The sequence below is a fragment of the Sinohyriopsis cumingii genome, chromosome 2 (assembly GCF_028554795.1).
Source record: "Sinohyriopsis cumingii isolate HCF-2022 chromosome 2, ASM2855479v2, whole genome shotgun sequence".
Classification (NCBI taxonomy): Eukaryota; Metazoa; Mollusca; class Bivalvia; order Unionida; family Unionidae; genus Sinohyriopsis; species Sinohyriopsis cumingii.
Window position 1 is genome coordinate 122500205 of NC_142962.1, and position 11993 is coordinate 122512197.

General features: G+C 36.3%; 1 long non-coding RNA gene across 1 annotated transcript; it reads left to right on the forward strand.

The window, feature by feature from the left end:
- The first annotated feature begins 6603 nt into the window (after nt 1-6603).
- On the forward strand, nt 6604-11521 carry LOC149805733 (uncharacterized). The gene is made up of 3 exons (XR_016414988.1): nt 6604-6891; nt 8984-9077; nt 11184-11521. It is a non-coding gene; the product is annotated as an uncharacterized LOC149805733 (long non-coding RNA).
- The last annotated feature ends 472 nt before the right edge of the window (nt 11522-11993 follow it).

An 11993-nucleotide genomic window follows, 5' to 3' on the forward strand; every position in this document is an offset into this window, starting at 1 on the left:
CTAATGGAAGTAATACTTCACGTGCATATCAGTTTAACGTTCCCTCCATTAGTCTAATTCATAATGCTTCTGTCATCGGACGTAGCAACATCGTAACGTCGCTTTCATAAACATGATAAATTGTAAACGAGTCTCAGCTGGATTGAAATGGAACTCGACACTTTTGTCTACGTTACAATTTTGTTTTAATCGACAACATATTTGTATGACGTGTATAAAAGTAAATACATGGAGCCTTTCAAACTAAGAGTTTACTGAACGTCTATTCAAGGGATTTTGAGTATGATGCACGAAACATTCGCTACATGTTGAAAACACACAAAAACCCACATTATATATATTCGGTACATATTTAAAATACTCAAACAAAACACAGTATATATTTAAAAACACACACGCACACATTCGGTACATATTTAAAACACACACCAAAACACATTCGGTACATATTTAAAACACACACCAAAACACATTCGGTACATATTTAAAATACACAATCAAAACACATGCAGTACATTTTTAAAACAGACACAAAATACCACATTTACATTAAATCATCTTCTTACGCTCGATAGCAAATGAACTTCATAAATCTCCACCAAGAGATCGGAATACAGAAGCTGTGCCAGCCTAATGAATATTAAATGGCTAGAAAATCATTATTCTCTCACCTGAAGGATTGTTCTCAAAGCACCCATTCTATCGTGAAAAAATGTCTAATAATATAAAGTCCTTATTTTTTTTAGGAGGAACCGTTTAGTACACCCCCTACTAATCTTCTCTGTGGTTCTCCGTTATTTGCATAAGTAAAATTAAATATATCAAATGCAGCTGGCTGGAAAAAACGTATCATGCAAATAATATATCACAGATTATTGTAAACCAAAGCGTGCGCACGTAGAGAAACACACATACACATGAACACAAACCAAAACGGGTAAACACAGGATTGTCCAACATAGTGCCCGACCGCTCCGGTGGCCTAGTGATGAGAGCGTCCGCCTCGGATGAGGGAGGTCGTGGGTTGGATCCCCGGCCGAGTCACACCAAAGACTTACACAAATGATACTAACAGCTGCCCCGCTTGGCGCTCAGCATCAAGAGGTTAGTTTTAGGACTGGTCGACCTGGTGTCAGGATAATGTGACTGGGTGGGACATCATGCTACATGTCTGCGGCATGATGCCCCAGTGCTAGACATCACTATAAACTGTCACATTGCAGACATCGTAGCAATATGACTGAAAAATTGTTAAAGCTACGTTAAAAGTTCAAATCACATCACAATACACATAGTGCCCGTGAGCCTGAATCCGGCCCTCCAAAGGTTTCGATCCTGCCCGCCAACCTTTTATACCTTGTGCAGACTGGTAGTGAAAAGTTTATTTAGTTGAGGCCAAGTTTATTTACGGCCGCATGAAAGAGTAAGAAAATCAATGTGGCCACTCAAGTGAAAAAGATGGACACATCTGGACACAATATCTAAACCAGACTTGGGCAACTTCCTGAAGGACGCGTACCGGATATGTAACATTTAAAGCCACACCCTATGATGTAAAACGGATAAAACCAGGTCACGGGTTGATCCAGCACGCGCGCCGTATTTTTCCCACCCCTGATCTTGACACCTAGACACGCTCACATTCCCCATACACCCCCCACATCCACACCGAATATATATATTCTTGTCACTTGTTTAGGATCGGATAAACAGTAACACATGAATGAGTGAAAACAACAAGCTTTGAAAAAAATACAATAATTTATTTCACTAGAAAAATTCTGTAAAATTGAAAAATATGAACTTACGGTTTTATAGAATCAAATCCAAAAATAATCCAAGAATAATCCACGAATAATCCAAGAATAAAATTTTAGTAGTCCTACAAACAAAATGCTCTACTGATTTCACGTTGGAATCAATCCCGACGAAGAATCCAAGATGGAAGACGATGACGTATGCTGCAATCTGTAGTGCTGAAGTCTACAGTTCCTTGTAGAAACAAGAATTGTCACTCCGGTTTCTTATAGCTGAATAAAGTTTTATATAAAAAAAACTCTCCCTGTTCCACAATATTACATGAGCACACGTATTTTCCATAAAAATAACAGAATAATCCATTTGAATCCAAGTAATTTGCAATAACTCCAAACCAAGTAATTTGAAATAACTCCAAAGAGCACAAGATGCAACTTACAGTTTAACAGCCCAGCTTCTACTGAGATTAATTCTCCAAAACATGGGTTATATGGTCATTCTAAAACGCAAACAAGGGGTCACGTGATCATCTTCTGGAACGTTATAGAGGCAAGTACTTGCTACATATCACGTATACCCAGTGTGACCGGGACGAAAACCAATCATTTTTATTCTAAGAAAGAAATAAAAAAAATAAAAATTGTTTACATCTTAAAGACAACGTCCATCGTGACCTTGGAAATTACCAATCATTTTAAAATAAAATAGAACTTGTTTACGAAGGTTGCTACAAATCCTGAAATAAGGTAAGGATTTAGATCAACACCTAGTGTTTATAAACTAACAGTTAAGGTCAAACTATTTTCTGAAAAAAAGTATCATCTCTAGCGATCAAATTTACATTACAATATCATGTAATGACAAAAAATATATTTAAAACTGACAAACAATTAAATTGAAAAAAATATATTAAATCAGATATAATGAAACCAAATGTTCAAAACAATATATATATATATATATATATATATATATATATATATATATATATATATATATATATATATATATATATATATATATATATATATATATATATATTCAAGAAAGGAAGGTACTGATAATACTTGTTTAGCATCTTTGTATAGACAGTTCTAAATGATTGGACCAGAAAAAGTCAAGATATGTTTTTAAATATAATTCGGTTTTGTGTGTAGGAAGAAGACAAATTATTACATGTCACAGTGTAATGTAATGTTTCTTCTTTGACTGAAATGATACATGCATCCTATATACACAAATAGATAGCATTCCTCACATATTTTGATTTTTAAATTTTTAATGCAGTTCCTAAGTCAGATTTGTAAAATGTCAACTGGGGCAATGAGTTACAAGATACCTACTTCACATGGAAAGGTTGGATCTAACGTTCTGTAGCTACACGTGTAATGTATAATGCTCTGAAATTAAACCTTGCTTCAAAGGTTAAATTTAAATAAAGCTATCAATATTGTCCGTCAAACCTGTATTGCACCGACCTTACAAATACAAAATAAAATAATTATCTCGTGTGGGATGAATAATTTGACAGGTAAATTTTCTTGCAAACCGTATGGTGTCCTTCTGTTGCATTAACATATGAAATTAAGTTTTGCAGACAGTATCCGCGCATTCAAAATCAGACAGTCGTTCCTACTTAGCATCGTTACACAGATATCCCCTGCAGTCTGGCGGCTCTAAAATAGGCATATGCGTCCTCCTGCATGCTGAAAGAGGCAAGTACTGGAGACAGGAAACACAGTGGATAAATGGGTAGAGGGCTTGATTCCTCAACAAAAGGGTGCGGTTTCGAATCCTACCATCCAGTCAGCTTGGGTTGGCTACCGTAGTAAGTCCTTGGGAAAGGCACTGTATTCAAACTGCCTCAGCACTAAGATAACCTGCATGTGTTGTTGTGCCGCAAAGCAGTATAAAGTACAGGAGACTGCATAACTAACTGAGCCGTCACTGTGGGATCTATAATTATGAAAATTATACAGAAGGATGAGTCCATCCTTTGGAAAGAAAAATAAACTGGTATTGTCTGGAAAATAACTCTTACATTCCAAGCATTATTAGTCTGAATAAAAAATAAATGTTATTATTGTTTAGAAACTATCACCGATGGCCTAGTGGTGAGAGCGTCCGCCTTGGATGCGGTAAGTCGTGGGTTCGATCCCCGGCCGAGTCATACCAAAGACTTAGAAAAATGCTACATGTCTGCGGCATGATGCCCCAGTGCTAGACATCACTATAAACTGTCACCCTGCAGACATCGTAGCGATATGACTGAAAAATTGTTAAGCTACGTTACAAATTCAAATTAGACACGCATTTCTTTGCGAATATATATTTGCCGAGATATCGCATATTCGCTTATAAGGCGGTTCAAACTGCAAAGAACGAAAAGCATAACGTGTCAGCAGGTCGGGATTTTCGCTGTTTTTTTTTTTTTTTTCTTCTACTGATTACTTCTAACAAACATCACAGACCCATATCTGCCGGCGCATAATGCATAATGGGGGCAGATCTGGGTATGTGCAGATTGGCGTTGGATTCGTCTTATAAGTGAGTTCATACGGTAGGTCTTGTTAATGAAAAACAACTCGCTGGTACTGTCTGGGAAACAACTAACTTTCCGAGCAATATGGTCTGAAATATAGTAATGATCCAATAAAGGTAGTATGTTTGTGGGTGTGATGGGATTAGGGGTATAGTTGCATTCCAAGACATCCAAGAGTGAACCACAATATATTTTATAGTTTTAAAAGCCAAGTAACACATTCATCATTCGCTGTCGAGACATAATATTGTTCAGAACCGTAATTGTTTACGTAGACGTGAATGTCATGCGAGGTCTGAAATAGAATTGCTCATGTGCAAAATAGCGCATCCACTTCCAAAGGTAAAGATTTGTCGATGAGATTGTCATGACTAACGAACTTGACATTCTTTATAAGTCCTGTATCTACTTTGTGTTTTCCTTCAAAATTTCTCTGGTAATTAAAATTAACGCAAGTTGAAGAAGGAATCAAGACAATAAAATGAAAAGTGAGAGCTACATTTGTATTACCATTTATTACCATTTTTATCTTTTTTCTTATAGGATTTTTGTATATATATAAAACCGAGTACTGCCTTTTGTATTTGCAGACAGAACTAATGAATTTTTGTATTTGTTTGCAAAATTCTTATCGTTACCTTGATAGTGATAGGAGCAAGTAATATAAACTATTGTAGTACACGATGCCGAATTAACTGGATACTGTACATCGAAATAAAAATTGGGTCGCGTATGTGTATGTGTGTGTACGTGTGTGATTGTGTGTGTGTGTGTGTGTGTGTGTCGAAACAAAGAAATAAAGAAACGTTTATTACAAAATGAAGAACTCGTTTTGTCTCATTAACAAGAGCACGCTTCTTTAAGTTTATAACTTATAACTTGTATAAACATGTTATTTGGAGGGGGGGGGGGTAAATGCCAAAGTTCTGGAAGTTCATGCCGCAGCTTTGTCTCAGTTGTACACAGGTATGATTTACTGCATGAACCAACGGCAGGTTTGCTCATGCGAAAGTAAATTATTCAGATTTTAAAAAATAATAACTATCTAAATTTGAAACTACCACACGCACCTAAGCTTTTAAGACCCACTGTATAGACGACTGTTTAGTGGGATGCATTATTAGCCACAGTGAAAAGCATTTAACAGCTTTCTAGGGCAGGGGTCTTGATAATTTAAACAGTCCTTGTAACGAATATTGTGTAGTGCAACGGGACTAAAAAATGGGCCACTTTTTCTTTGTAGACTGCGTAATAAATTAAACTTTTGCCTGACTTAGGAAAATTAATCCTCAATATCAAAAGTAAGTTGAGGTATGAAGAACGCAATTAGTAAATGTATAAAGAGACAGATAGTTTTATTGATCTTTATGGACTGTTTTTATTTTGTGTGACTTATCGGGCCATCTTAAAGTTTTATATACCAATACCTAAAAAAATAAAGCATTAACCCAGTGGCTTAGTAGTAGCACGACCTGATGCTGTATTTTTAGATGTAATTTGCCTATTCGTTGCTATGGTAACAAGTTGCAGACCCATGTGTATGAAAATATTTTAAGATATAGCTTTCAGCTGCGAGCTAATTTTATGTCACATGAGTGATGTTCATAAAGTGTGACATCATGTATGTATGTATGTATGTATGTATGTATGTACGTACGTACGTACGTGTGTGTGTGTGCGTGCGTGCGTGCGTAGGTATGTGTGTGTGTGTCTGTCTGTCTGTATGTATGTATGTATATGTATGTATGTATAATTGTATGTATGTATGTATCTATGTATGCGTCCGTGCGTGTGTGCGCGTGCTTGCATGCGTGTGGATGTATGTATGTATGTATGTATATATGTATCTATGTGTGTATGTGTGTGTGTGCGTGCGTGCGTGCGTGCGTATGTATGTAAGTATGTATGCATGAATGTAACTAATAATGAGGACTTTGCATAGCGCCTAATCTTTAGAAGATCTAATCGCTTTACAACATTCGACAACACTTAGAAGATATAAAAAAAAACATATAATGATATGACTACAAACACAAACACCATGAAATTAGAAAACAAAGAAGAAAAAAAGCATGCTGAGAATATTTCAGGTAGGAAACATTATTAGGTCTTTAAGATTGTTCTTGCAGTCGAAATAACTGAGTTTTGAGAGCACGCTTGAATGCGATCACTGCCTTTGTGTCTAAGTTCAGTGGGCAATTCATTCCACGTTGCTGGGCCCTGGTATGCAAAAGAACGCTGTCCACATGGAATCGGTTCACAATTAATACTTCCAGTTCAGTACCCACGAATGTAGTTCTAGTCTATTTTTAGAACATTTTTTCCTCTCTCACTTTGGTGGTGATAGAAGAGTTTTATTTATTCATTTTTGGTAGGGATTTAAAGGTAACTGTTTATTCTTGATAATATGAGCTCAGGGTGTTGTTGTATATGTGTATTTCGGCGACAGTGCACAGTGAGTAATAAGGCCTTTGTGATGATCCGGAAGTGAAATCTGTGTTGTTTACATGCTGTTATGTTGACAGTTCAGCATCTAGAAAAAGAGCAGTTCAACCTTTGACGAGAACTTCACCGTGAAGTCATCTTTGAAGGTATTTTAGATTAACATATGACTTGTATTGATTATTATCACAGTGGAAAGGTCAGTACTGAGAAAAAAAATGTAGAGAACATATAGTAAAATTAATTGTGTCCTATGTCCATATGACTTTGTTTTCATAGTGGGAATAATGAGAATACGATTGTCAGAAGAGGAGAGTAAGTATCTTGCTTAATATGAGTTGTCTGAGACTTTCGTAATCTTTATTAACGTTTCTAGAAGAGCACCACCTATCAAATTGTCATGCTTTTTCTCATGCAAATTCGACATAGGTCTGGTCAGCTTCTTGTTTACTCATAACCCATACAGATATAGTCCTTAACTAAATCATAGTCAGCGCTCTGTTCCAGTGACAGTGAATTGTAAATATCACTAGCTTTACCAGTAAGTACACATTGTAGTAACATAGTCCAGTGGTCCCTTGGCCATTTCAAATTTTCAGCAAAATATTTGTCTACTTCTCTTTCTCTGAAAGGGGACACTAGCCTAATATTCTTTGCAAGATCAAATCTTAAATTTGTATTTAAAGTGGAAAGGTGCTTTTCACTTGCCATCTCCATCTCTTTTATTCTAAATTGATATTCCTTCTCTTTCTCTCTTTTTTCCTTGTCCAATTGCATTTGCATTTGTTTTTCTTTCTCTCTTTCCTGTCTCCCTCTCCTCTTTCTCAAATTGTAACTGCATTTGTTTTTCTTGTAACTGCATTTGTCTTTCTTTCTCTTCCTTATCTAATTGCATTTGCATTGGGTTTTTTTTCTTCTCTCGTTCATAGATAGATCAAGTTAAAGACAGATGATGATGGAGTATATGTGGATTAGTAGTAGGCCTAAGGTACTTCCCAATAATACTAAAAAAAGTTCATGTTCATCTTGTTATCGACCTTTACTATCATGTGATCAAATAATCATGCGAGTACACATACATTTTCCATGCGTTATTAAAGTCGGATACTAATCATGCATGCTATTTTTAGTGTCTTTAATGTATCCATGTATGCGTGTACTTTTTGTAAGTTAATGTTTATACGATCGGTCGTTCCTGTGCTGTTATGCGGTAAATCTCTTTTCGTCGTAGAAAAAGAATCACATACCAGCGTTTTACGGTAACCGTTTCAGTGAAATAACTCCAGCTAGGAGTTGATAATGGTGATTGTAACTGAAGAAGGTTTTTCTGAGGAGGTTGTATACCTTCAGTTTTATAAAAATGTTGCACCCAACGGCATTCGCGCCTCGCCAAAGGCCACTATCGTATCCTAGTCTCATAGTGCGTGATGTTACGATGTCGATGATACAGTGTTACTATCGCTACGATACGACACGAAGGCGATGATTCGCAGGGAGTGAGAAGGGATGACGCGTCTGAAAGGAAAAAGTGATCCCCAATTAGCACACATCTATTGCAGTTATTTGACTTCTTAATACACAGCTTGAAGGGCTATTGGTAATGAGTTTAATGTTATATATTATTAACGTCAAAAACCTGTAATTTAAATATTCAGGGGCAATCTGTTAAACGGAAAACATATTTATGAGTTAAAAAAAGGCAATTTAATATTATAGTTCACGCTCAGTAGATCACGGCATTGAGATAGTACTGTGATATTGCATTATAATTATCTTGTTGCTTGAATCAAGGTGCAGTGAGCGTGAAATTTTCAGTCTTCATTGAGGCTTACGTACAATGCACGTGGCAAACATCAATGGGGGCTGCCATATTGGTCTTCTTCCAGTAAGTCCGGTCCCTTGAATGACAGTCGCGTGACACGCATACCTGTAACAAACATCCATATTGAAAATACACTTGTGGTCGGTGGTGATAATAGTGAGAATTACAAAACATTTCTGAAATACATGCTATAAAATGTCTTATTATCTCCTTGTTTACGTATTACTTCTTTATACCTCATCTTTCATCGCATGTACTTCTCTAAGTAGTAATCCGCCAAAGTTGATACGTTCCCATATCATCAGTCTTTCGTTCTTAATAACCGTCTAAAGATAAGGAAAAGTATTTGCCATTTGCTATTTGTCCCAAAAAACTTTATATGCATGCATAAATGGGATGTGTATTGAATTTAATTGCAGGTATGTGTTTCCGCTAGTGAGAAGGGCACTTCCCGCAAAACAAGAGTGTGACTCAAGATAAAGACAGATGTTAGCAAAATTACAAACTAATCAGGTAGGATATTTGAACAATTGAATGCTTTACATGACTGTAATTCGTTCCGATCTGGTGGATGTCATCATTATCATTAATCGTTATTGTTAAACGATGTATGGCGCATCGTACTTAATGCCGGTGAATATGATATGTATTCACATATATATCCATGTGCTTTTCTACATTGGATTCTACGGTGTCTCTTATATGACACGTACAAGGGAAAGAGCTGACACTTTTTTGTACAATTAGTAATGTACATATTAACTGTGATTAAGTGACACTTTTCTGTATTTGTGAACTAGTTATTTATATTGTTTTGTGTATGATATTTGAATACTGTATACATTAATACCTATCGTTATGTACAATGTAGTCATTTGCAAAGACATGGGTGCTTTAGACACCAGGATACAAGGAGACATTTTAATGTGGCTAGCTGTCTACATCAAGGTAAAATATTAGATCAAAATGTTAGGTTTCGTACATTTTGCCTTAAATCCATTTTTAGGATACCAAGGAAGTAGTTGGAAATTTCAGCTCAAAATTCATTGCTTGATAAAGTTTAGAAAACTGAATTACCAACTGTGGTTCAATAGATAGTTCATCAAATACAGCAAGACATGTGAGCAGACAATATGAATATTCCAGACTCTTTAATTTGGGGATATCATGCTTGGGACTAAAATTAGGTCAATATTAGGATCATAGGACCTTCCATTAGTTTTAAAGTTAGAGGATGAGTTGCCAATGTTGGATGGAGGTTTGGGGGACCTCCTCCAAGGTAAACATGAGTGAAAGTTTGGAAAAAACATAATAGTGAAAAGTAGGCCTAGGGTCAAGGTGGCCGCGTAAGCCCCCTTGTGGGTCCATGGCAAAGCCTTGGTGGTGGTGGTGCGGCGAAACACCCTGAAGCTAAAACTGAAAAGGAATAATTTTGACGCGTGGGTGTTTTTTTTTTGTTTTTTTTTTTTTAAATACAAAACGTGTGGTATGTTTTTGTGTGCTATTATGTTGCAGTTTGTCTCACATTGTTATATTATGTATTGTATGAACAAACGGCAGGTTAGCTCATGGGAAAGTAAATTATTCAGATTATTTTTACAATAACTATCTTCTTTCGAATCTACCACACGCATCTAACCTTTCAAATCCCACTGTGTAGACTTCACTGTACTATGAGATGCATTATAAATCACAATGAAACGCATTTAACAGCTTTCTAGGGCATATATCTTGATAATTTAAACAGTCCTTGTAACGAATATTGTGTAGTACAAACGGAACTTAAAAATGGGCCACTTTTTCTTTGTAGACGGCGCAATAAATTAAACCTTTGCCTGACTTAGGAAAATTAATCATGAGAATTAAATGTCAGTTAACATGTGGAGAACGCAATTAGAACATTGTAAAAAGTCATGCAAATAAGTGTGTGTGTGTGTGTGTGTGTGTGTGTGTGTGTGACCATAACGGATTATCCTATCATTTTCAAGACAAATGAGGAAACTGAACAATGTTATCAAACAGGAAAAACGTTTTGAATACATTATGATTATGAAAGCTATAAAAAAAATTTGATGTAGTAAGAAATGATTATTCAATTAAAGTGAGTACCTGTATGACATGACCTTTAGTATTCAGGCGAAACAGTATATTTGAAATCACAACCGAATAAAAAATATCCTGTTGATTATTTGATTCTTCTATCTACACTGATTCTTTGATTCAGTGATATACACATTGATTCAATTGATGCAGTAGTCACATTATAAATATTCTGTTGTTAGTATATGATAAATATTTTAAAGAAAAATTAAAATGAGCAGCACGAGAGCAAAGATTATTTGTTAGTTTGCTTTAACGTCTATCTTTCGGTTTGTCTCTAATTAAAATGAGCGAGATCAGTTATTAAGAAGTCGTCAGTCTGAAAGTGGTGCTTACCATTTTGCTATTCCTTATTACATTTAAAATGATGGCTAAATTTGTCTGTTATGCCAATATTTAAGCTAAATCTAGTATAAACAGATTGGCTTAGTAGTGGAAACACATGATACTGTATTTCAGGTGTAACAGTACGTGATCGTTGCTATGGAAACATGTTATTTTGGTTGCTTTATTTTTCAGGTGCAGGCTTACGGACGAGGAAGTACTGTTAAATATATATCTCAGATGCAACCTTATGATGTATGTCATATGTGTGAAATCATAACTGACTGGGTGGACAGTAGTTAATTATTATTTTTCGATTACGTTATACACGCTTACAATCAACAACTCTTCCAATAAACATGTTGATATGGAACGCGTATACACGTGTCAGCAATATATGATTAGATCTGTCACCTGATTTCATCGAGGTAAGCACATGACTCCATTCTCACGAAGCGCCATATTACCTGACAAGTAAAGGGTACCCATTTGACCCAGACACACTGGGTACTCGTACGAAATAAAACTTGAGCCTCGATACAAACTTCGCATCTCTTCATACATCACGCCAACCTGCTTAGTTAAGCCTGGGGGGTGGGGTGGGGTTTCCAGGCACGTGGCTAAAATAATGGGTGGATTATGTTACATGTAGAATAATTGAATATACGTATGTGTCAGTGGCGTCACTGGGGGAGGGGTGCGGGGGGTGCGGACCGCACATGGTGACCGTCTATGCAATTTTTGAATTTTTGTGCAGGAAGGAGGTCCATGGGGATGACATCATGAGTTACCGTACTGGGTGATACCCAACCCTAATGACGCCACTGGTATGTGTATTAGCACTGTAGCTGTACATTGCAGTAAGTGCCCATAAACAAGATAAATCCAGTTTAATGAACGACATTAGGATATGTCACAGTAATATCAGAAAACGTTGAGTGCGTACTCAGATATATTGGTCGCCATGTATAGTCAGCCTATCATGTGCACACACAAAAAAAATGG